The sequence below is a fragment of the Monodon monoceros genome, unplaced genomic scaffold, assembly GCF_005190385.1.
Source record: "Monodon monoceros isolate NGI ecotype Baffin Bay Population unplaced genomic scaffold, NGI_Narwhal_1 Super_Scaffold_3, whole genome shotgun sequence".
NCBI classification, from domain to species: domain Eukaryota; kingdom Metazoa; phylum Chordata; class Mammalia; order Artiodactyla; family Monodontidae; genus Monodon; species Monodon monoceros.
In genome coordinates, this window is record NW_021703780.1 from 43,274,470 (window position 1) to 43,301,304 (window position 26,835).

At 39.7% G+C, this 26,835-nt stretch overlaps 1 pseudogene; it reads left to right on the top strand.

Moving 5' to 3' along the window:
* The first annotated feature begins 3,178 nt into the window (after positions 1-3,178).
* Positions 3,179-26,835, top strand: part of LOC114907566 — a 40,111-nt pseudogene continuing 16,454 nt past the window's right edge.

Below are 26,835 nucleotides of genomic sequence, written 5' to 3' on the forward strand. Positions count from 1 at the left end.
AGAAGTTAGATGCCATCCCCATGTTTGAAGAGTTAAAAACATATCATCACTCAGTTCTTAGCATCTGCTATTTACTCAGTAGATTCACCGCAAATCCAAAAACAGAGAGAGGATTTAGAGTCTAAATGCGGACGCCAAGGTGGGGTAAGATAAGGGATGTCTTTTTATTTTATTTAATTTTTTAATTTTTATTTTATATTGGAGTATAGTTGATTAACAATGTTGTGTTAGTTTCAGGTGTACAGCAAAGTGATTCAGTTATACATATACATCTACCTATTCTTTTTCAAGTTCTTTTCCCATTTAGGTTATTACAGAGCATTGAACGGAGTTCCCTGTGCTAAGGGATGTCTTAAGAGTCGTTTGGCTTTGGCTCGGCTGCATCACAGAGCATCATAGCCCACCAGCTGCTTCCTGACCACAAAAGGCCTCACCAGCTCACATGTGTGCCAGGGCTCAGGTGCCTCGGGGTCCAGCGAGTGAGGAGAGGCCAGCCCAGCTTATGTTTACCCTGTCCTTCCCTCTTCTGCCCGTTCGCCAGCTCTTGGCAGTCCGAAATTTACCACAGTTCCCTAGGAAGGGACAGTTGGGGTTGAGGGGCCAGTTCTCAGAAACCCCAGACATGCTGGATATGTACAGAATCTGCTCTCCAGCCTCCCAGGTAGATGGGATGAGGGAGCCAGGCTCTCCACAGAGTGTCTCAGGCATCCAGGAGGAAGGTGTACATTCTGGAAGGCCAAGGAGATATTAGACTTCCCCCGTTTTGTTCCCTAAATTCCTTTACCTTTCACCCACTTCTCCTGGACCAAAGGTCTCAAGGCCTCACCCCCAGTGCCATCAGAGAAGGGAAGGCATCACACAGACAGGAAGGAGTGTCCAGCCCTCACCCCCATCCTGCTCTGTGAAGCTGAGGTGACACTGTTACCGAGTCCAAGCTTGCTCCCCTCGCTGCATGACAGGCCAGTGAATCGGAGATGAGGTGTTGAGGCAAGGAATACGACTTTATTCAGAAAGCCAGCAGACTGAGAAAATGGCAGACTAGTGTCTCTGAAAAACCATCTTATCTGGGTCTGGATGCCAGTTTCTTTTATAGAATCAAGAGAGGGAGAGGTGGTGAGGAAGTAAAGTAAAAGGAATGACCTTTTGCAAAACAAAACATCTCCTGGAATGACAAGCCTCTGTGAGAGGATGTGTTAGTTTCTTTTTTCTTGCAGGCACTAACAGGTGGGCAGGGTTCCCTGAGGCAGGCCATTATGTATGATTATAATAACAAAAGCAACGAAAAGCAAAGGTTAAAGTCAAAGAAACAGATCCAACGTGGAGTCTGATTTAGCTCTTCCCTGTTACAAGGCCCCTTGTGACCAGGGCAAGCCGAAGAAGTAGGGGGACCAGAGGATGAAGGGGGAACTGCAGCAAGAGGTCTGTCCTGGAGTCTGAGGGCACAGCTCCAAGACATGCACTCCTCCAGAAGATAAATCTTTGGGGTGCATCCTACACTCAAAAACTAGTTCCACAGGGACCAGATATGCCAGTTCCTGGAGGGGAAGGATCTGACTCCTGGTCCTGTGCTTACAGACAGACCCCTGAACAAACCCACACATTTTAGAGACAAACTGGACATCTTGATCCTGCAACTGGACACAGAGCATGGCTCTCACAGGCTCGCCAGCTGAGAATAATATTCTTTTTTTTTTTTTTTTTAAGGAAAAGGAAAGACTTTATTGGTTAATGCAACAGAAGAGCCCAAGAATGGATTTCAAGCATGGCTGGATCCAGGACCTCAAACACTGTCCTTAATGCTCTTCATTCAACTCACCAAAGGGCTTCTGTCCTCTGCGTTAGCATCACTGCTGGGTCAGGTGTCCTCACGAGGCAGTAAGAAAGACATCCACCGTTCCATGCACCCTCACCGGGACAGGTGCTGCTGGGTCTCCCTTCAAGGAGGGGTCTCCCATCAGTGCAGCTAGCTGACAGCCTCCAGCGGCAGCTCCAGGAGACTGAAGAAAAGTGAGAGAAAAGCTGGGGGATTGAATGGGAGGGAGCATGTCCCCAGATGAGGCAGACACCCCCACAAGGGGGCTGGCTGGCGGGCAGGGTAATTTCCCTCCTCCTCCCCCCAGGCCTGTCCATGGGCCAAGAAATCAAGTGTATTCAGAAGGTGCTGGCAGAGGAAACTCAGGAAAAATGCCCCAATAAAGAGGCAAGAATATGATTTCGACACTAATAAGAAAGCAGCACCATATACGGCAGGAGGTTCTTGTTGACGAGTGACAGATGCTCGACTCAAAAGGGAGTTTGTAACTTAGGCCAAAAGAAGAATTCATCGGCTAACATAAATAGGCCAGGGTTTGTTTTTTTTTTTTAAAGGCTGAAGCACATCTAGATTCAGAGGCTTCAATCATGTCATCTGGGTTTTGTCTGTCTCTCTATTTCTTGGCTCTTCTTCCCTCTCTACCTAGGCTGAGCTCTGCAGACTGCTTGTCCCGTGACTTTTGTTCCATAGCATCTGGAACTCCTCTCACTTTAGGGACCTTCCCACGTCCTGAGTCTCAGCAGGGCGCATGCCCTCCCTTTGCAGAAACTGACGATGTCAGATGCTTCATTTCCCAAACGCCTTTGCAGCTGGGGCTCAGGCATGTAACCCAGGTGACACTGACCAAACACAGCCGTCCTACATTTGGAACTAGACACAGAAAAAGCAAAGAAAGAAGAAAGAAGAGTAGGAACATGGAGTGGGCTTCTCCCTGAGGAGCTTACATTTCTGGTGGTCTCGGGGTCCTGTGCTCAGTGTCAGCTCTGCAGTCTGGAGACCTTGGGGCTCAGCCGCGGTGGCAATGGTGTCCTCACCGGACCTGTCCTGGGGCATAATTGGGGGCCATATTCCCAGTTATTGGCAACAGTACCTGATTCTCCAGCCATCCTAGGGATTCTTTCTGATACCCAGTGACATTTTCCTAAATGTCTTTTCTGCTTAAATTATCCAGAGTGGGTTTCTACTGCTTGCAAATAAGAACCTGATTGCAAACAGCTGCTCCAGAGTCACACCAACCCAGCTGAACAACCCCAGATGAAAAGGAACTTCTTTCTTTTAAGAGTTTCTATCAATCCAGGCAAGGATATTATTGGTCCTTGGGGGGGGGTCATAAGCCACCCCTCCCCCAATCATGTCACGAGAGGAATGAGACTTTATGACTGTCCCAGCCTGGGGAAGTTGACCGTGGAGCTCATGAAGGATGGCCTGACAAGGACCTTGCGGATGGAGGAGGTGACACTTCCCCAAGGAAATAGCTGTGCGTGATAAACGGTCTCCTTTTCTATAGAATATTCCCGAATCATTTACCAGTCTTTTAAAACTCACAAATACCAGACTGCAAAGAATTGAAAGGAGAGGTCTTGTTTGCTAGTTCCACCTCCTCAGAAGAACATAATAGGACACCTTAAAGTGAAGAAACGAAGAAATACGATAAGCAGAAGGGCTCTTTTGTGTGGAATTTCTCAAAATAAGATATATTACGTTTTCTTGTCTCCAAATTGATGAAAGTTTGTAGAAAAGATGTTTAGTCACACCGAGACATTATTAGGAAATCACAGCTTCTAAACAAAATCCTCACCTCCCCCTTTCCTGATTATCTATCCATTTCAGGTCACCTACAATATAGGGATATTCTCAAGAGTCTTATGGGAAATAACTCCCCTGGTGGAAGTTTGCCAGGAAACCGGCCTTTGCTGAGGGAAATATACAGCTTCAACCAACACATAGTGCCACTGTGCCCCAGAGAGCAGGACCCCTGCCACATGCCGAGTGGATGCTAAAACTCTTGGGAAGTATGCGCCAGTCGGAGGCAGAAAGCCAGTTTAGAAGATAAGTGGGAGAAAGCCAGAACCAAAGGGAATAGGATAGAAAGAATGAGAAAGGCAACATGCACTAATTACATCAAGGTCAGTAAAACCCTAATATAAATAGTAACAGCTGTCTGCTGCCTCCCTGCAGAAGGAGTCTGTGCTGGATGTTTTCTGTCTGGCTCTCCAGGTCTGCTCTCCAGGCCACTCCACTTTGCTCACTGACCTAGAAGCCTGAGCTATCTGACTGCATCCACTGGCCCCTGTCTGCTTGCCTCCAGTGGTTTCTTCCTGTAGGAGGCACCAAGAGAAGAGAGAAAATGAAGTGAGGTCTGAGAATTTGCTTCCCTGCTTCCCTCCCCAGGATGTCACAGCCCCTATCGGGCAGTCTCCTCTGTCCCCCCACTTTCTGGGGGTCCTGTTCACTGCCCCCTCTCTGTACCCTTCAGGACCAGGGTGGAAGGCGCTCTCTGCTGTGCACGGCTCCATCCTTGTTGGTTTCCCCAAACCACGGGGAACTGCGCCTTTACACAGTGGTTTTTACACCCTTTAATTACACCATGTGAGCAAGCCATCAGTTTCCTGCTGGGACCATGACTGATGCAAAGTCAGAACATTCTTGGAAAGACTTAACGATTGACCACATGTGGCTTAGGGTGAGTTGGGGGTGTGTGCAAATGGATAAATTCAAACACAGGAAGAGAACAAGAATGGAACTGAGGATATTAGAGGCGTTGTATTCAGTTCAGACGTGTTCCTATATTGCACCCAAGTGGAGACATAAAATATTAATATATGCATGGGGTAGAGGATTCACCACTGGAGATGAGGTTTAGGAACTGTTCACATGTTGGTAGTTAATAAAGCTAGGAAAGTAGACAAGGTTGTTTAGGAAACAACAACAGGGTGAGAAGAGATGATTGTCACTTTAAAAAAAACTAATGAAAGTCTCCAAGAGCTTACATTTCAATTGGTTAAAAAAAAAACTAATGAAAGTCTCCAAGAGCTTACATTTCAATTGGGTAACAGACAACCCTACACTTCATTTATAAACATTTATAACTGAAATTCCTGTAAATGTTTTGTACCATTTCTTTGAATCAAGGAAGAGCTTTGTCAGAGGCTTCTGGTTTACTTATATGTCAGCATGTATTTCTACAGAAATCTTCATTGTTGCTGCCATCAAAGTGACAAAATAACCCAGAGATAAAAGTGACCTCTGGAGGAAAAGATTACACATTCTTAATTGGATCAATTTCCTTTGGGAAATACAAGCATACCTTGGAAATATCATGGTTTAGATTCCAGACCACCTCAATAAAGCAAATATCACAATAAAGCGTGTTACAAGAATTTTTAGGTTTCCTAGTGCATATAAAAGCTGTTTACACTACACTGTAGTCTATTAAGTGTGCAATAGCATTATGTCTAAAAAGCAATGTACATGGCTTACTTAAAAAATACTTTATTGCTTTAAAGTGCCAACCATCATCTAAGCCTTCAGTGAGCTGAAGTAGTAACAACAAAGATCACTGATCACAGATCACCATAACAAATATAATAATAATTAACAAGTTTGAAATATTGTGAGAATTACCAAAATGTGACACAGAGACACAAACTAAGCAAATGCTGTTGGAAATATGGCACTGGTTGACTTGCCTAACACAGAGTTGCCGTAAACCTTCAATTTGTGAAAAACCACAATTATCTGTGAAGTCCAGTAAAGCAAAGTGCAATAAAACGAGGTATTCCTCAAATCATTAAAAACTAGAAAAAAGTTAATCCTAAGTAATTGTATGTGTCCTTTATATATTTTTAATCATATTTTTGGTTTTTTTGTAGCACATAAAGTAACTACATATCCAAGTAGTATAGTAAATGACAAAAGATGAATGAAAAGATTAGCAGATGGCACTAAGAACAAGATTTGAAAAAAATATCCTAACAGGCTTTAGAAAACGTAAATGGCCATCAAGAGATGAACGGAGAAACAAAATGTGGCATATCCATACAATGAAGTAGTTCTCCACCATAAAAAGAAACCAACTACTGATACACAAAAACAATATAAATCAAAACATTATACTGGGTGAAAGTAGACAGAAACAAAAGAGTGCATAGTGTATGATTCTACTGATATAAAGTTCTAGAAATCGCAAACATTAGTAGTGACCAAACGTGAATTTCACTGGTTGCTAGAGTCATGGATCAGATGGAGGAATACGCAGCAATAGAAACATTGTTGGATGGTTCTGCTTCCGGATTGTAGTGGTGGATTCATGAGTGTAGACACTTGTCAAAATTCTTTGAATTGATCTTCAAAGGAAAAAACTAGGATGAGAAGAGCTGTGGGGAGCTGGTGTATTCCCCAGAACACGAGTGTTTAATGGATTAAAGGAAAAATGGGGGCCGACAAGGGGTAACCAAGAAGTAGGAGTGAAACAGTGGAGTCATGCCGCCCACGTAGCAGAAGTGGGGACCTTAAGAGCAAAGAATGGACTAGTTAAGAGTATGACGCTAAGAAGAAATCTTTTAAGATAGTGGTTGAAACTCATCCATTGACTGCAACATCAGAGGAGACATTGATTACCTCTGTCAGAGCAGTTTCCAAAGAGCAGGACTGTGGATCCCAGGGGCCTGGGAATCCCCCAGTAAGGAGGGAAAGGAGGAAGGAGGCAGGATGCAGAGACCTGTGTTCAGGCATCTTGGGTGAGAAAAGAAGGTAGAATAATAAGATATGACAGTAACCAGAAAGGAAGAAGGGAAAGGGAAGAGAATTTTCCTTTATAAGAGTAATATGGGAATCTTTATATGCAGAAGGGCATAAACCAGCAGAGAGGGAGCATTTCAACGTAAGTTCCATTCCTTTAACCAGAGAGTTATTGATTTAGATTATCAAGACTTTTCCCTTTACAAACAATGCTGCAGTGAATAACACTGTATGTGTGTCATTTTGCACAGATACAAATACATCTATGGAATGAATTCTTGGAAATGGAATTGGTAGGTTAAGGAACAAGCGATCTCGTATTTAATATCGTATCATTTTACACCCCCACAGGCAGAATATGAGAGTACTTATGCCCTCACAGCCTCTCTAACACAGTATTTTAACAAAAATTTCCATCCTCACTAATCTGACAGATTTAAAAATGACATCTCAATGTAATTTTAATTTAATTTGCATTTCTTTTAATATGAGAGATATTGAGCACCTTTTCATACATTTAGGAGTCATTTGTGTTTCCTACTCTCTTCACGGCCTTTGCCATTTTCTATTGGGCAGCTGGTCTTTTTCTTATTGATTTTTATAAACTCTTTATATATATAATAGATCTCACTTATGAATTCCAGATTGGTGAATTCACCCCCTTGTTAAAAGTTTTTTGTAATCCCCAAATCAATACTCAACGTGCTTTTGTGTTCATTCACAGATACGCACAGAGAGGGGAAAAATCTGTCACCCAATGTGCACAGCTGAGGTCAAGCAAGGCTGTGCCCTGCCTTCTTGTTTCAGCTCCCATACAATAAAAAATGTCCTTTTCATGGTCTACTTAATGCCGCACTTTTACATCTTTGTGTTTTTTAGTTGGTGATTTGGCTATTTAACATGGCCCCCCAAGTGCAGTGCTAAGGTCTGTCTAGTGTTCCTTAGAGCAAGACGGCTGTGAAGTGCCCTATGGATAAAATGTGTGTGTTTGACAAGCTTCATTCAGGCGTGAGTTATAGTGCTGTTGGCTGTGAGTATATTAAATAAGGTGTTTTTAAACAGAAACACACATAAAACAGGTTAGCTTATATATTGATTGGTTGACAAAAATGTTGTGACCAAAAGCTATCAGGAAACGACCCCTGTGTTTCCCCAGGAGCAATGGCTCAGGATTTGCTAAGACGGTGTTCACAGTGACTTTTTAGAACATTTTAACTACCTTGAGTGATGTAGCCATTCAAGAAATTAGCTCTTTGTGACATAAGTTGCAATAATTGTGTCTAGCTTGTCATTTGTCTTTTCATCTTTCTTATTTTTTTTGGCAAGGATTGTTTTATTTTTATTTGGTTAATTTATGAAGTTATAGTTACTATAGGCCTCTGGTTATTGTGATTTAATTAAAAGGGGGAAAATGAATGCGTTATAAACACCTGAGTCCAGGTATTACCCGTCATCTGGTCTGCAGACCTCGGCCCAAACAGAAACAAGCCATCTCTCCATCCACTCAAATAAAGCCCACCTAATAGAGAGGTAAAGAGAGATTATATGACAGTTACTTCAAAGAGGAGCAATTAGACTCCCAGGGTACTATTTCACTTTTGCCCTTGAAATATTTATTTGGGGACAGCATGAGTCTATGACCTCAATTACATGCATGAAATGAATAAAAGCTTTTAATTCCATTTCTACATAATTTACAGTAGGAATATTATCATATTTGTGGTGTCACATTTACCTTCACCCAACATAAGCTACAAATGTTGCTTTTAGTAATCATCTTCCCTCAGAAGAATGAAGACCTACCTTCTGGCAAAGTGAGGAGTATTTTGTCAATTTTCAGCTAAGAGAGTCCACAAGTTGTATTTTAATGAAGTTGCAAGTGACAAATGACTCCAAATTGGAATCACAGTTCCAGCACCTCAGCTTGTCAAATCTCAGCTGGTGGCCTATTTTCAGACTCTGATAGCAACACCCTTACACAATGGACTAGGCAAAACTTCCCCTGGCCCACAGTCCTCTTGGCCAGTAATTTGACTTCAGCAACAGATATGAATCTATGACCTACTTGCAAATTATTCCTGATGACCTGGATATGGAACTGTAAAAAGGAGACTGTAAAAGCATCTGGTTTGACCAGCAGTCAAGTTTACCACCAGTAGGTCAATGAGCAGGCCACGCCTTCAGGGCTTGTGAGCTTTATCATGTATGATTTGGTACCACTGGATTCACGGTATGTTGGTGATTAATCCCACATTTGTGAACTTCAGTGCCTTGGAATGCTCAAGTCCTCCCTTCTAATTCACTATTGATTTTTACAAAATATTTGTCTTTCACATGAAACAAAAGCACTGTATTTTCTCCACATTCCCATAATTCTATAGACAAACCAAGTGGATTTGCCCTTGTTCTTAAAGAAGACAGTCTTCTGAAGAAGCAGGTGTCACTGGAGGAAGGGTTGGAGAATAGGTTCTCTGCTCCTCCTTCACCATCCTCCTTCTCTTTCGGCCGCTATAGACTGAATTGTGTCCTCCCAAAATTCATATATTGAAGGCCTAAACCCTAATGTGACTGTATTTGGAGCTAGGGCTTTTAGGGGGGAATTACAGTTAAATAAGGTCATAAGGGTGGGATCCTAATCCAACAGGATTGGTGGCTTTATAAGAAGAGGAAAAGCTGGCTTGCTCTCACTCTCTGGCTTTCTCCACTCACACAGGGAGAAAAGGTCATGTGATTATGCATCAAGATGGGCCATCTGCAGCTAGGAGGAGAGCTCTCACCAGTACCTAGCATGCTGGCACCTTGACCTTGACTTCAGGCTTCCAGAACTGTGAGGACATAAATGTCTATTGTTGAAGCCCCTAGCCTGCAGTGTTTTGCTGTGGCAGCCCAAGCTGACTAGGGCATAACCCCTCCTTGACTCAAGGGGCTGGTGCTCCCATGTTGGTTCTGAACAGCCTGTGTGTGGCCACACATTTCCCCACGTGGCCCCCAGCCCCACCTCAAATAGCACCCATGGTCCTAACCTCTCCAGCAACTTCCTGCTCCTCTTCCTCCCATTACTGTTCCTTGGAGCCCTGTTCTCGTAGGTGATGGATGGTTTGATCAAATACTCCATGCTTCATTATCACATTCATTCCCCACCCTTCTAACCCAGGTATCCAGAGGCAGAATAGGTCTCTTGATACCCATCCAAGATCCTCACACAGATTTTGAGAAGGACCCAACAAGCCTGCCAACACTGACCTTATTTCAGAACCTGGCAGAGGAAATGGGCCAAAGAAGCACCCACCCGGAGGGTCACCTTCGAAGGCCAGCTACTGCCTTCATCATCTGGTCCTGTTCCTGGGAACAGCCCAAGTGTTTGACTTCCTATTTAATCATCCTTCCAGTTGCACCATTGCCTCCTTCAGTAATTTTAGGATCATCATAATTTTTAAAAAGCTACAATGGGATCATTTCAGATGTTGAAGCAGGTTTTGTTTTTTGGCTGCTCAGCATGTGGGCATCTTAGTTTCCTGACCAGGGATCAAACCTGTGCCCCCTGCAGTGGAAACGCCAAGTCTTAACCACTGGACCACCAGGGAAGTCCCAGAACAGGACTTCTTATTAGAGAGTAGGAGGATCTTTTAGACCACCTCCGAGTAGCTTGATACTTTTATTCCATTTATCCACATGTGAGTATGGATCTTAGTCCACAAATTCAAAGATGCAAGAAATATTCATTTAAAAATGTTTTCCCTTAGATTAAATGAAATACAATTCCTAACCCCTTTTCTGCCAATCTGTGTGGCATCCATCCTTCCAAAACCCCTCTAACATGCAGTCACACCAGGATCCAAACTGTCAGGACCTTATGGTGGTCAGTTTCTCACGGCACCCTGATGTCCTCACGGGTGAGGCCACCTGCTTCCTTAAACAGAATCTCTTTGCTCTTTTCTTCTGCACCAGAAGTAGGTACAGGGCCTAAGGTGCAACCACCACACGCACTCCATTTCTCTCCTGTGATCTAAGGGAAAAAAATCTCTCTTCCTCAGATTGTCCTTAAAAGAGCTCAGCATAAACCTGTCAAATCTGAGGCGTTAGAAAACACAAAAGCCAGAAAGAGAGATATCTCACTGGCAACTTCTGCTTCCGGCCTAATTACAAAAACTTTCTCTAAGCCAAAACAAACATCCACACTTGTGGAACAATGGGGAAAGGGAGAATAGAGAGAAAAGGTAATACTTTCCTAGAGTGTCCTGGTCCACAAAAAACACATCCTGAATAGAAATATGTGATACAATTGCAGGAAAGTTCTTCTTGCTGAATTGCATTAGGCAGCTCATAACAGCACCAGCCTGGAAGGAAGACTCACTCCCAGCTCTTAATAATTCCCTATAAGCCACTTCACCTCTCTGGACTAAATTTTGTCCATTGATACATTCAACAAACTTTTATAAGCACTATCTCTGCAGGAATTTGGGGAGAGTGTGGTATAGGCCTTGGGGATTAAAGGTATGCCTTGACCTCAAGCTACACATAATCAGCCCAGAGCCAACTGCAAGGAAAGCCACACATCCGGGATGCTATGAAGGTGCCAAGGAAGGGAATTTAACATGGCCTTTTTTAGCAGCTTAAACAACACAGATGTATTATCTTGCAGGTCACAAGTCTGACACAGGTCTTACTGGGCTAAAGTCAAGGTGTGGCAGGGCTGAGTTCCTTCTGGAATTTCTAGAGGAGAATCTATTTCTTTGCCTTTTCCAGCTTCTTTACCGCATGACCCCTTCCTCCATCTTCAAAGCCAGCAAAGGCGAGTCAAGTCCTTCTCACGTTGGCATCACTCTGACCTTTTCTGCCTCCGTCATCCACGTAAAAAAATTTTTTTATTGAGGTGAAATTCCTGTAACATAAAATTACCATTTTAAAGTGCACAATTCACTGGCATTTAGTACATTCACAATGCTGTACAACCACCATGTATATCAAGTTCCAAAACATTTGAATCACCTAAAAAGAAAACTCTGTACCCAAGAAGCAGTCATTCCCCCCGCCCCAGCTTCTGGCAACCATTAATCTTATTTCTGTGTCTATAGATTTACCTATTCTAAATAGTGCATATAAATGGAATCATACAATAGGTTATCTTCTGTGGCTTCTTTCACATAGCATGTTTTTCAGGTTCATGCATGTTGTTGCATGTATCAGTACGTCACTGGTTTTCATGGTTGAGTCATAAATATCCCATTGTATGGATATGCCGCATTTTGTCTAACTGTTCATCCTTTGATGAGCATTTGGATTATTTCCACTTTTAGCTAATGTGAAGAGTGGTGCTATGAATATTTGTGTTGTCTGAGTGCCTGTTTTTAGTTCTTCTGAGTATATTCTCAGGACCGGAATAGCTGCGTTATATCGTAACTCTATTTAAATTTGAAGAATCCACCAGCTTGTTTTCCACAATAGCTTCACTGTTTGACGTTCCTACCAACAATGTATGAGGGCTGCAATCTCTCCACATCCTCATCAGCACTTGTTCTTCTGTTTTTGATGGTGTGTGTGTATTATGTGGTGGGTGTCAGGTGGTGTCTTATTGTGGTTTTGATTTTGCATTTCCTTAACGATTAACGATGATGCTGAGTCTCTTTTCAAGATTTGCTTTATAAGTAACTGAATTTGGAGGATGTGAAGGAAATATTAAAGGAAATGAAAAGAAAATAGGAAAACCAGATTTACAGATTAAATCTGATGAAGCCATGGATAAACCATGGGAGTGGGGAAAGAGAAGAGGAAACCAACCAGAGAACAATTCAGAAAGCAAAATTGTCAGATGTTAGGGACCAGTTAACTTGGGGGTTAAAGGAAAGGGAGACTCAAAGGGCCCCACCATCCTCATCTGTAAAATGGGAGGGCAGGGCCAGGCGCCCTGAATGCACCCAGCACTGACACTCCTTCTCAGAGGGACTCTGCCTTGCAAATATCAAGGAGGCCTATGAGGTGAAATTTACTCAGAGCTCCATAAAATTGACGTTGCACTCATATATTAACTGCTTCTGAGAATAAGGCTTTCTCAGTGCAGGGACAGCTGAGACAGGACACATTTTAAATGGAAACAATTCAATTTATTTAAAATTAATTGCTAGTTAACTGAAGTAATTAATTTAAACCAATGTAGCCTCTAAATATCAGTCATCGTGTTTTACATAATATTACACCAGTCAAGTGCCAAAGATTTGTCACCCTGATTAAGCCTACTGTCCTATCAAAACAGGAATACAGATTTTAATGGGAATTATTTTAAAGTTTGCACAATGGAAATAAGCCAATGCTCCAATTCCCAATTAAAGACATAAAAGTTTCATTTTAAAGTAGCATAATTCCCTGATAAGAAAGGCCAAGGTTACATTGGGAGTCACAGATTTTATAATGTGCAATTTCTGTGATTTGGGTTCTGGTTTTCTCCATTCTTACAGAAAAATGCCAAAGTTGTCATTCTTCCAAACTTACCTTAGACCTGACTTGATTGGAGCCAAAATGAATGCTTCTTCAAAGCTGTGCATGAATCACCAGGAAATTGTTCATTATACAATCTTCTCTTCACAATTTAGGAATGAATCTAATTCATAAAATAAATTTTTATGGTGTAATCTCAACAAGCAAGAACTGCACCTACTTTAAAAAAACAGAAGTGATAAATTTATCATCTGTGTTAATGCTAAATAAATACCATTTGATAGTGCTATGGTGAACACATGATATAATATTTTATATAACATTATGCACTAAAACCCACCCACTCATAATAAAACATCTTTTTTGAAAGATCGATGCATCCTTTGGTTTTATTATCACTATGTCATTAAGATAGCAAAAGAATGAAAGAATTTTGCCCTCCATAAGATATATTAAAATAGCTTTCATTTTCTCAAGTGCTTTTCTCCCATTCATTCATGATTGTTCATTTCTTTTCCTCAGCTTAGTCATCTTCAAGGCACACAATTCCAGTCAACCATTAAATTGAACTACCATCTGACCAAGTAGTTTATATTCTCTCAATCTTATTCCTAATAAGATAGAAACTGTGCATTTTTTTATGACTCAGCATGATCAGGAAATCATCTCCACTGAGGGTTCACAGGGAGGCCAGGATTAAAGTTACAGACTGAACTGTGAGGTTGGTGAGGAAAGGAATTAGAGGCAATGTCTTCTTCCTGATCTGACCTTCCCCAGATCATATACCTGGAACATTTTCTCTTTGCAGGATAAAATGTCCTTTGTCTCTAGCCACATTTTGTCTTAAAGTCTATTTTGTCTCATCTTAGTATAGATACGCCAGCTCTCTTATGGTTGCTTCTTGCATGAAATATCTTTTTCCATCTGTGGTGTAATAAAAATATAAATATTTGGTCTTTGTCCCTGGTTCCTGGCACAGAGCTCCTAAAACACTTGGAACTTAACCATCTTTTGTATGCTAATGGAATGATTCAGGTTGGTGGAGAGAGGGGGGAGTGGTACCTAAATAGCTTCAGGATGGGGGCTGGTTGCCAGAAAACCAGCCATATGATTAGAGGGTTGGGAATTTCAGCCCTAACCCCCAAACCCTGATGAGAGGAGTGGAGCTGGAGATCCAATCACGCATGCCCATGATTTAATCAATCATGCATACATAATGAAATGGCCATAAAACCCCTAAATGACGGGGTTTGGAGAACCTCTGAGTTGGGGACTACATCCACATGCAAGGAGGGTGGTACACCCAAGAGGCTCTTGTGCTTGGGACACTTCCAGACCCCACTCTATCTACCTCTTCTTCTGGCAGTTCATTGACGTTCTTTATAATAAACTATAATAGTAAGTAGAGCACTTTCTTGAGTTTTATGAGTTGTTCTAGCAAATTATTGAAACTGGGGTGGTGAGGGTGCTGATCAGTGGAAACTTCAAATTTGTTGTCAGCTGGGCAGATGTGTGGGTTGCCTGGGAACCCCACTTCGGCTGGTGTTTGAAGTGGGAGCCGCTTTGGGACTAAACCCTTTAACTTTTGGGAAAAGATGCTAACTTCAGGCAGGTAGTGTCAGAATAGGATTGAATTGTTGGACATCCAGTTGGTATGAGAGAATTGGAGAATTGGTATGAGAAATAACATGTATTTGGTGTCCAAAAAACATGCACCATCCTTTTATTTCAACCTAGTTGTTTCTTTGAGTCTGAAGCATGTCTCTCTTAGACAGCACATAGTTGGATCTTCTTTTTTTTAACCAGTTTGATAATTACTACCTTTTGATTTGATTGTTTTATTCCTTCATATTTCACATATTATTGACATACAGGCATTCCTCAAACATATCACAGGTCCAGTTCTAGACCACCACAATAAAGTGAATATCACAATAAACAGAGTCACAGGAATTTTTTAGTTTCCCAGTGCATAAAAATGTTATGTTTACACAGTACTGTAGTCTATTAAGTGTGCAATGCATTGTGTCTAAAACAGCAATGTACATAGCTTAATTTGAAGACACCTAATTGCTAAAAATTGCTAACCATCATCCAAGAGCCTTCAGCAAGTCATAATCTTTTTGCTGGTAGAGGGTCTTGCCTGGATGTTGGTGGCTGCTGACTGGTCAGGGTGGTGGTTGCTGAAGGTTGGGTGACTGTGGCAATTTCTTAAAAATAAGACAACGATGAAGTTTGCCACATCAATTGACTTCCTTTCATGAATGATTTCTCTGTATCATGCAATGCTGTTTTACCCACAGTAGAACTGCTTTCAATATTGGAGTCAATCCTCTCAAAACCTGCTGCTGCTTTATCAGCTAAGTTTATGTAATATTCTAAATCCTTTGCTGTCATTTCAACAATTCTTACAGCATCTGCACTAGGAATAGGTCCATTTTTTGAAAACCCCTTTCTCTGCTCATCCATAAGAAGCAACTACTCATCTGTTCAAGTTCTATCCTGAGATTGCAGCAATTCAGTCACATCTTCAGGCTCCACTTTTAACTCTAGTTCTCTTGCTGTTTCCACCACATCTGCAGTCACTTCTTCCACTGAAGTCTTGAACACCTCACAGTCATCCATGAAGATTGATATCAGCATCTTCTAAAGTCCTGTTAAGATTTTTTGATATTTTGGCCTCTTCCCGTGAATCAAAAGTGTTCTTCATGTCATCTTGAATGGCGAGTCCTTTCCAGAATGTTTTCAGTTTACTTCAGATCCATCAGAGGAATCACTACCTATGGCAGCTATAGCCTTACACAATGTATTTCTTAAGCAATAAGGCTTTGAAAGTTGAAATTACTCCTTGATTCATGGGCTGCAGTGTGAATGTTGCATTAGCAGACCTGAAACCAACATGAATCTCATTGTACAGCTCCATCAGAGCTCTTAGGTAACCAGGTGTATTGCCAATAAACAGTAATATTTTGAAAGGAATCTTTTTTCTAAACGGTAGGTCTCAACGGTGGGTTTAAAATATTCAGTAAACCATGTTGTAAACAGATGTGCTGTCATCTAGGCTTTGTTGTTCCATTTAGAGAGCACAGGCAGAGTAGATTTAGCATAATTCTTACGGGTCCTAGGATTTTCAGAATGGTAAATGAGCACTGGCTTCAACTTAAAGTCACCACTTGCATTAGCTCCTAACAAGAGAGTCAGCCTGTCCTCTGAAGCTTTGAAGGCAGGCGTTGACCCCTCCTCTCCAGCTATGAAAGACCTGGATGGCATCTTCTTCCAATAGAAGGCCATTTCATCTACATAGAAAACCTGTTGTTTAGTGTAGTCACCTTCATTAATTATCTTAGCTAGATCTTCTGGATAACTTGCTGCAGCTTCTACATCAGCACTTGCTGCTTCACTTTGCACTTTTATGTTATGGGTATGGCTTTTTCCCTAAACCTCATGAACCAACTTCTGCTAGCTTCAGTCTTTCCTTCTGCAGCTTCCCCACCTCTATCAATTGTCTTAGAACTGAAGAGAGTTAGGGCCTTGCTGTGGATTAGGATTTGGCTTAAGGGAATGTTGTGGCTCATTTCATCTTCTATCCAGACACCAAAACTTTCTTCATAAAAGCAATAAGCTTGTTTTACTTTCTTATTTACTGTGTATTCACTGGAGTAGCACCTTTAATTTCCTTCAAGAACTTTTCCCTTACATTCACAACTTGGCTAACTCATTGGTACAAGAGGAGGAGCTTTCTGCCTATCTCGGCTTTTGACATGCTTAATCACTTCTAGCCTTTGATTTAAAGTGAGAGACGCATGACTCTTCCTTCCATTTGGACAATTAGAAGCCATTGCAGGGCAGTTAATTGGCCTGGTTTCAATATTTTTGTGTCTCAGGCAACAGGGATGCCCAAGGAGAGGGAGAGAGATAGGAAAATGGCCTTCAGAGGAGCAGTTAGAACACACACAACGTTGATTAAGTTCATGATCTTACAAGAGTGTGGTTCATGGCGTCCAAAACAATTACAATAGTAACATCAAAAATCACAGATCACCATAACAAATATAATAATAATTTAAAAGCTTGAAATATTGTGATAATCACCAAAATGTGACACAGAGACACAAAATAAGCAAGTGCTGTTGGAAAAATGGCACCAATAGGCTTGCTCAATGCAGGGTTGCCTCAAACATTTGATTTGTAAAAAAAAAAATAAGCAACATCTGTAAAGTGCAATAGAGCAAAGCACAATAAAACAAGGTCTGCCTGTAGCTGGATTTATGTCTCATTTTGCTTTATAGTTTCTATGTGTCTCATGTCATTTTTGTTCCTCCATTTTTCCTTCACTGTGTTCTTTTTGCATTAAGTGGACATTTTCTGGCACATGATTTAAATTCCTTTAATGATTTTTAAGGTTTTTTTTTTTTTTTTTTTTTGCAGTATGCGGGTCTCTCACTGCTGTGGCCTCTCCTGTTGCGGAGCACAGGCTCCGGACGCGCAGGCTCAGCAGCCATGGCTCACGGGCCCAGCCACTCCGCGGCATGTGGGATCTTCCCGGACTGGGGCACGAACCCGTGTCCCCTGCATCAGCAGGTGGACTCTCAACCACTGCACCACCAGGGAATCCCTAAGGTTTTTTTTTGAGTTATTTTATTAGTGCTTGCTCAAGGGTCAGTAATATTTTAACTTATTAGAATCTACTTCAGATTTATACTAACTTAATTCCCATAATATACAGAAACTTTGCTCCAATATAGCTCCATTCCCATTCCCTAATTTGCTGTGCTACTGTTGTCAGATACATTAAACCTATGTATGTTACAAATGCAAAGAATACAGTGCTATAGTTATTATTTTATATAATCTTATGTCTAAAGATAAAAGGGAAAAAATATATTTATAGTGTCTTTATATTAACTGACTTATTTACCCGTTCTCATTCTCTTCATTTCTTTCTGTGAATTTGAGTTACCGGCTGGCTTCACTTTCTTACTCAGATATAGTTTCATTTCCTCTCCCCCCACTCCTCTGTACTGTTATTGTCAAATAAATTATACCTCTATATGTTATAGGTCCAACAGTATAATTTCATAGATATTGTTCTGTGCAATTTTTAAACCAGTTTCAAAAAGAAATATATAGGGCTTCCCTGGTGGCGCAGTGGTTGAGAGTCTGCCTGCCGACGCAGGGGACACGGGTTCGTGCCCCGGTCTGGGAAGATCCCACATGCCGCGGAGCGGCTAGGCCCGTGAGCCATGGCTGCTGAGCCTGCGCGTCTGGAGCCTGTGCTCTACAACGGGAGAGGCCACAGCAGTGAGAGACCTGCACACTGCAAAAAAAAAAAAAAAAAAAAAAGAAATATATAATTATACTTTCTTTTGTAGCTACCCATATAATTACCTTTACCATATATGTTGTTTTTCTATGTGAAATTGAACTACTCCCTCGCTTAAAATATTTTTAGCATCAAGAACTTCCTTTAGTATTTCTTATAAGCCAAGTATGCTAGCAGTGAATTCTCTCAGTTTTTGCTTATCTGGAAATCTTTATTTTGCCTTCATTTTTGAAAGATATTTTGCTAGATATAGGGTTCTTGGTTGACAAGTTTTTTTCCAGCACATTGAATATATTATCCCACTTTCTTCCAGATGCCACTGTTTATGACAAAAAGTCAGCTGTTAACCTTATGGAATTCACTTCTATTTGTAGAGTCACTTTTTTCTTGCTGCTTTCAAGATTTTCTCTCTCTTTGTTTAACTATGATGCTTCTGAGTGTGGATATATTTGTTTTTAAATTTCTTGGGGCTTATTGAACTTTTTAAAGAGTAAGTTAATGTTTTGTTTTTATCAAATTTGGAAATTTTTCAGTCACTATTTCTTTGAATATTTTTTCTGCCTCTTCTCTGTCCTCTCCTTTTGGTATTCCCATTACACATATTTTGATGCAATACATTTCTCTGAAAATCTGTTCATTTTTCATATTTTTCCCTGTTTTTCAGATGCATAGTCTCTATTGATTCAGATTCAAATCTGTTGATTTTTTTCTTCTACCAGCCAAATACACTGTTGAATCCCTTTGGTGGAGTCCTATAATAATAGTTCATCACTTCCTGCTAATTCCTTTTGTTAAACCCAGCAATTCAATTCTGCCTTCCAGAGGTGACCTAAGCCTGACCCCCAGGCACATCCCTCCTGAGAGATTTCAGGACCCTGTCTTACCAACTTTCATGGAGGTTTGGTCAACATCATTTGATTTAAGGCAAATGCCATTATTCCTGTTTTAAATAAATAAGAAAATTAAAACACAAAATTGAGCAGTAATTTGTTCAGAAAATGAAGGACTGGAGCCGAGGTCTTCAAAGTTTTAATCAAGCCAGTTACTGAGTGTGTATAAGAGTCACCCAGGAATTTTTTTAAAATCTGAGAACAGTAATATGATAAGCAACTAGTTACAGGTTCAAAAGCATTTAGGAGAGAACAACAGGCAAGTCCAAACATTGAAAAATAAAAAGAAGAGAAAATACCTCATTTTCCAGTGGAGAGATTGTTACTACACTGGAGTCAAGAGAAAGGACTGCAAGCTGGGACTTAGTGACCAGATAGTGCTCACCCTTAGTAAGAACTCAGTAAGAACCTTATCTTAGTAAGAACATTATCCTAAGTATGACTAACTTTCCCAACTCCAAATAACCTTAAAGAAAAATCTGACAATTAGAACATTTTAAGCCATTAGCTGAAATGAGAGTTTCAAAGCAGTAGCTTTAGATCACCTCTGGAGATGGATGGTTTCCTTTTTTTTTTTAAATTTGTACCCTATTTTGTTCCAAAAAGACTTAAGATTATTTCTGGAATTTATTTTTGTACAAACATTTACCAAGTGTCTATGATGGCAGGCTCTTTTATATAAATGGATAGAGCAAGGCCCTGCCACCAACATCTCAGAAACGGAACTGAACACATAGATTCAAACGCAGCCTGTGGAATCTGGCAGCTCTAGATCTGTGCTCCAGCTCCTTTCCTTATTAAGGTAAAACCTTAGACCTGCTATTTGACCTCTTCAATCCTCAGGTTCTTTGTAAAACAGGGAAAACCACATCATCTACTTCACTGGATTTGGTGGCAGTTAAATTGTATAATTCTCCAAATGTTGAAAGCATGACTATCTTTCAAACCTATACTGAATGGGAGACACAGTTATTTAACTCACTAATGAGGAAACCAGTAGGGTCACAAAGCTGATTCAAAGGCATATGTGAGAGACTGATACACATAATAAATGAAAAAGAGTGCTAGAATAAGATTGCTAAATTATTTTTAGACTGGTATGTCCTATAGAGTAATAAAACTTAATATTTGGGGTTATCTTTTCTATGGAAATTATTTGCATTTCTGCCACCCAAAAATTATTTGAAATGTATCAGTCTGCTACAAGTTGGCATCTAATTCCTCCTGGGCCTGAATCAATAGTAAATGGGAGGTCAAACAAAGATGTATGTCTAGAGAATTAGATAATCTTTGGGTAGTCCTGTTAGACAATATTCCAGCATGAAAAGACATGCTCTCATCATTTTGCCTTATTTCCAAATTTGGGATAATTTTTCTTAATACACTTTAAGTGTTTAGCACAGAGCTTGCTACATAATAAGTGCTGAACGTATGATAGCATATTTATCATTTCATTCTTTATAATCCTAGCTCTGCTGCATACTAGCTGGGTGGTCCTAGGCATGTTTTCTCTTTGCTTTAGTTTTTTCATCTATAAAATGGGGATAATGGTGTTTTCTACCACACAAGGCTATCAGGAGGATTAAGTAAATATTTAATATGCACAAGACACTTAGTATCTGGCACATAGTAGTCACTAAATAAGTGAAAGTGAATGCTGTCATTCTCCAGAACACTTGGTGTCACACTACAGCCAATATTTTCACAATATAAGGAAATGAAAGGGGAGGAAATTGCTGTAATATTGAGAGGATGGGCACAGCTGGTCAGAGAATGCTCAAAGAATACCTTTGCAGCTTGAACTTGGACTAAAGAACAAGTTATTTATAGCTGTGCTGGGAAACCAGCTCACCCTTGCCTCAAGCATTATTAAAATGGACGTGTTCCAGAGTTCTGAAAGCAAGGATAAATTTCATACTCTTGTCTACTTTTTGTCCTCATCCTCACATAGTAATAATATGCAACACACTTTCACAGGTTACTACAAACACTGCCCCATTCTTCTAGACCTCTTGTGACCATGACATCTTTCCCTGGGGATGAAAACGTTAATTACTTTTTACTAAAAGCAGCTTCCCCAACACGTTTGACTGCCTTATTTGTTGTGGAAATAGAAAGCAAATGTCATCACCAACCAAACGCTCTACACAATCCCAGCCCAAATAGCCAAGAAGCTACACTATTTTCATATTTTCTCCTCTGTGTGAGGAGCATCTGAACTGTGTGTAGATAAGACTATTCTCTTTCCACAATCTTCTGGAATTGGTACATCGGGGAATGCACTTTAGACCAATGACCAGCTTAAGCTGGTGTAAATAAGACACCCATCTGAGTGTTGTGGACTTCTCTGTTCCATGAGTCATTATATGAAGGATAAATAACATGATCATAAATACCCAGAACCCCCAGAGTCAGAACAGCTATTTTTTTTTCAGTGCACACAAATATTGATGAAAATAGGTTTAATGGCAGTTCCTGTGGATATGAGATACTAGGAGGCCACCTGGAGTTGTGTTTCTCTCCTCCCAGGTCATGGTTCCTAAGCTGAGATTCAGCTGTATGAAGCCAGAGAGTTCAGACTGTGACTGTCACTGAAGATGTACCTTTTAATAAGCCCATTTCAAGGATAAGATGGGCTATACTGTGTCACCCTATAAACAGGTGATTAGTGTTAAAAGGTTATCACGGCCTTTTCAGAAGTGATTCATCCTTCCCTATTTATTTATTCATCTATTCATTTGTTGACTGTCTCTAATGATAGAAGTAATAACTATATTACTAATTTCAGATAATCTGTATATCACAGAAAAGTACAAGAAAATAGCCAAAAATTCTGCATAATTCCACCACCCAAATATAATCCTGGCAACAGGTTTTTGTTTTGTGTACTTCTAAAGTCGTTCATGAGAGAAAGATTGATCATACCTTTGTACATTTGTTCATACATTTGTAACCTGCCTGGCTGGTGAGGGTTTGTTCCAGTTATCTAAGTCTGCATAACAAACCACCTCCAAACTTAGTGGCTTTAAAAACATCAATATTTATTTTACTCACAAATCTGCACTTTGGGCAGGGCTTGATGGGGACAGCTTGTCTGTGCTCCACTTAGCGCCAGCTGGGTCAGCTCAAAGGCTGGGGTGGCATTATCTGAAGGCCACCTGGTTTGCACGCCAGGTGCCTGGGCTGGAAGACTAAGACCTGAGACTGAACAATTGGGTGTTCCCAGGAACCTCTTGTTTTCTGTGTGCTCTGCCCTCATGTTGTCTCCAGCATGGTAGCTTCAGGTGAGCTGGACTTCTTACATGTCAACTTAGGGTTCCCAAAGCTTGTGTACTGCCTGGGGTTAGGGGGACACTGTGTCACTTTTATAACTTGGCCTTGAAAGCACACAGCATCACTTCCACCACATTACACTTTTTAGAATCGAGTCACTAGAACCAGCCCATATACACGGAGAGGGCAAACTGGAATCCATCTTCTCAGAGGAACGTCAAAGAGTTTCTGAGCATGTTTTTAAACCCCAGGGAATTTAGCAACTAAATGAATAGTTGAATAAATAAATAGGGAAGTATGAATCACTTCTGAGAAAGGTTGTGAAAATCTTTTAACACTAATCATGTTTCTATTGTGTGCAGTATAGCCCATCTCATTCTTGAAATACACCTATTAGAGAAAATGCATACATTCTGTGGCAGTAAACGTTTGCTGGAATGGACCTAAAAAGTCATGAGTATTTTCCTGTATCAGTGAATAATTTAACAGCATGATTTTAAGAGTTGCATTGTGGATTTATCATAATTTATTTAACCAATTTCCAGTCACTCAATGTCAGATTTTTAAACCATTTACTTTGTTATATAGATAACTCTATGATTACAGTTTTCTGTTTTCTTTTGATAATTTCAGGAACATAGAATTTCTGGGTGAAAGGGATATGTATTTTTAAGGTTTAGACTATCTACTGCAAAAGTGGCCTAGATACTTTAAAAGAAACTTTAGTTTTTATGAAATTTTACAAAATTAAGCAGAAGACACAGAGATTTCCCATGTGCTCCCACAAGCACTGCCTCTCCCGTTATCAACACTTGGTACATTTGTTATATTGATGTACCCACACTGACGCATCATAATCACTCAGAGTCTATAGTTTATACTAGGGCTCACCCTTGGTGTTGTACCTTCTATACGTTTGCACAAATGTGCAATAATATATAACCATCATTATAATATCATACAGAGTATATTCAGAGTGTAATGACATGTATCCGCCATTATAGTATCAGACAGAATAGTTTCTCTGCCTTAAAACTCCTCTGTGCTCTGCCTTTTCTCCATCCCTCCCACCAACCACTGGCAACTACTGATCCTTTTGCTGTTCCCATGGGTTTGTGTTTTCCAGAATATCATATAGATGAAATCAAACAGTATGTAGCCTTTTCAGAATGGTTTCTTTCACTTAGTAATATTTATTAAAATTTCCTCCATGTCTTTTCCTGGCCTGATAACTCATTTCTTTTTAGCAGTAATTAATATTCCATTACCTGAATGTACCAGAGTTTATTTATTCATTTACCTAATTGAAGAACATTTTAGTTGCTTCCAAGTTTTGGCATTTATGAATAAAGATGTTTTAACATCTGTGTGCAGGTTTTTGTGTGAATATAAATTCTCACCTCCTTTGGCTGTATATCAAGGAACATGACTGCTGGATCATATGATAAGCCAATGTTTAGTTTTTTGAGAAACTGTCTTCCAAAGTGACTGTATCACTTTGCATTTCCACGAGTAATGAATAAAAGTCCCTGTTGCTTCACATCCTCACCAGCATTTGGTGTTGTCAGGGCTCTGGATTTTGACCTTTCTTACAGGTGTGTTGTTCTCTCTGCTTTTTGTTTTAATTTGCATTTCCCTAATGATACAGGATACGAAGCATCTTTTGATATGCTTATTTGCCATTTATATATCTTCTTTGGTGAGGTCTTTGGCTTGTTTTTTAATCAGGTTTTTTTTTTTAATTGTTGACTTTTAAGAGTTCTTCATATATTTTGGATAAGAGTTCTTTATCAGATGTGTCTTTTTTTCCCAGTCTGCGCCTGTGTTTTCATTCTCTTGACAATATCTTTTACAAAACAGAAGTTTTTACTTTTAATGAAATTCAGCTTACTGATTATTTCTTTCATGGACCATACCTTTGGTATTGTATCTAAAAAGTCTGTGTCAGATCCAAGGTCATCCAGGTTTTCTATGCTATCTTCTAACTGTTCTAGAGTTTTGCATCATACATTTAGGTCTGTGACCCATTTTGAGTTAGCTTTCATGGAGGGTGTATCATCTGTGTCTACACTCATGTGATGTCCAGTTGTTCCAGCTCCATTTGCTGAAAAGACTACTTTCTCTCCAGTGTATTGCCTTCATTCCTTTGCCAAAAACAAGTTGACTGTAATCATGTGGGTCTACTTCTGCACTTTCTATTCTGTTCCATTAATCTATCTGTCTATTCTTTTGTGAACACTACACTGTCTTGATTATATTTTAGCTTTATAGTAAGCTTTGAAGTCAAATAGTGTTAGTCCTCCAACTTCGTTCTTGTCCATCAATATTGTGTTGGCTATTCTGAGTCTTTTGCCTGTCCATATACACTTTAGAATCAGTTTATTAATCTCCACATTATAACTTGCTGGAATTTTGATTGGGAAGGCATTGAATGTATACGTCAAGTTGGAAAGAACTTACACTTTGACAGTATTGAGTTTTCCTCTCCATGAACATGGAATTTATATCCATTTATTTAGTTTTTCTAATTTCTTTCATCAGGGTTTTGTAGTTTTACTCATATAGATCTTGTTAGATTTGTACTTAAGTATTTTACATTTTGGAGTGCTAATATACATGGTATTGTGTTTTTACATTATTGTGATTAGTCCATTGCTCGTATCTAGGAAAGCAATTGACTTTTGTATATTAAACTTGTATCCAACAAACTTGCTATAGTAACTTATTAGTTCCAGGAGTTTTTTTTTTTGTTCTTTCAGATTTTCTCCATAGTCAATCATGTCCTCTGCAAACAAACAGTTTCATTTCTTCCTTCCTAATTTGTATACCTTTTATTTCCTTTTCTTTTCTTATTGCATTAGCTAACACTTCCAATGTGATGCTGAAAGCTTTGAGTTTCTCTCCTTTAATTATAACATGAGCTGTAGACTTTTTGTAGATTTTTTAATCAAGTTGAGGAAGTTCTAGTTCCTAGTTTACTGAGAGTTTTTAATCATGAATAGATGTTGGATTTTGTCACATGCTCTTTTTAATTCTAATGATATTATCATGTGATTTTTCTTCTTTAGCCTGTTGCTGTGACAGATTACATAAATTAATTTTAAGTGTTGAACTAGCCTTGCATACTTGGGATAAATCTTACTTGGTTTTTGTATATAGTTCTTTGTATACATTGTTGGATTTGATTTGTTAATATTTTATTGAGGATATTTGCATCTATGTTCATGAGAGATATTAGTTTTCTTTTCTTGTAATGCTTTTGTGTGGTTTTGATAGAAGGGTAATGCTGCTCTCATAGAATGCATTAAGAAGTATGCCCTCTGCTTCTACTGAAAAAAAAGTTTAGAGAATTGGTATAATTTCTTCCTTAAATGTTTGGTAGAATTTACCAGTTAATCCAGTTGAGACTGGTGCTTTCTATTTTAGAAGGTTATTAATTATTGAGTCAATTTCTTTAATATATATACGTCTACTCAGATGGTTTATTTCTTCTTGTGTGAGTTCTGGCAGACTGTGTTGTTCAAGGAATTGATTTATTTAGGTTATCAAAATTGTGGGCATAGAATTGTTCCTAGTCTTTCTTTATTATCATTTTAGTGTCCACAGTATCTGTAGTGATGTGCCATCTTTCATTTCTGATATTGACAATTTGAGTTTTCACTTTATTTTATTAGTTAGCCAAGCTAGAGGCTTATCAATCTTATTGATCTTTTCAGAGCACCAGCTTTTGGTTTCACTGCTATTATTTGGGGGAAAACTGTTAACTGTTAGATAATTTAAGAATAAGAAAAATAAGTTTTATAGTTTGCTTTCACTTATTCCTTCTTTGATGTTCTTTCTTTGTATAGATCTAAGTTTCTGACCTATAACGTTTTCCTTCTCTCTAAAAGAACTTTTAACGTTTCTTGCAAGACAGGTCCACTGGCAATAAATTCCCTCAATTTTTGTTTTTCTGCGAAAGTCTTTATATCTCCTTCACTTTTGAAGGATGACTTCACAGGGCACTGAATTCTAGGTTGGTTGGTGACGGGTTTCTCTCAACAACTTAAATATTTCATTCTAGCCTCTTCTTGCCTGCATGGTTTCTGAGGAGAAGTCAGATGTAATTCTTATCTTTGCTGCTCTATAGATAAAATATTTTCCCCCTCTGGCTTCTTTCAGGAGTTTTCCTTAATCTTCAATTTTCTGTAGTTTGAAAATATATGCCTAGTTGTAGGTTTGGGGAGTTTGAGGGGTTTGTTAGTTTCTGCATTTACCCTGCTTGGTGTTCTCTAAGCTTCTTAGATCTGTGGTTTGGTGTTTGACATTAATTTGGGGAAATTCTCAGTCATTACTGTTTCAAATATTTCTTCTGTTCCTGTCTC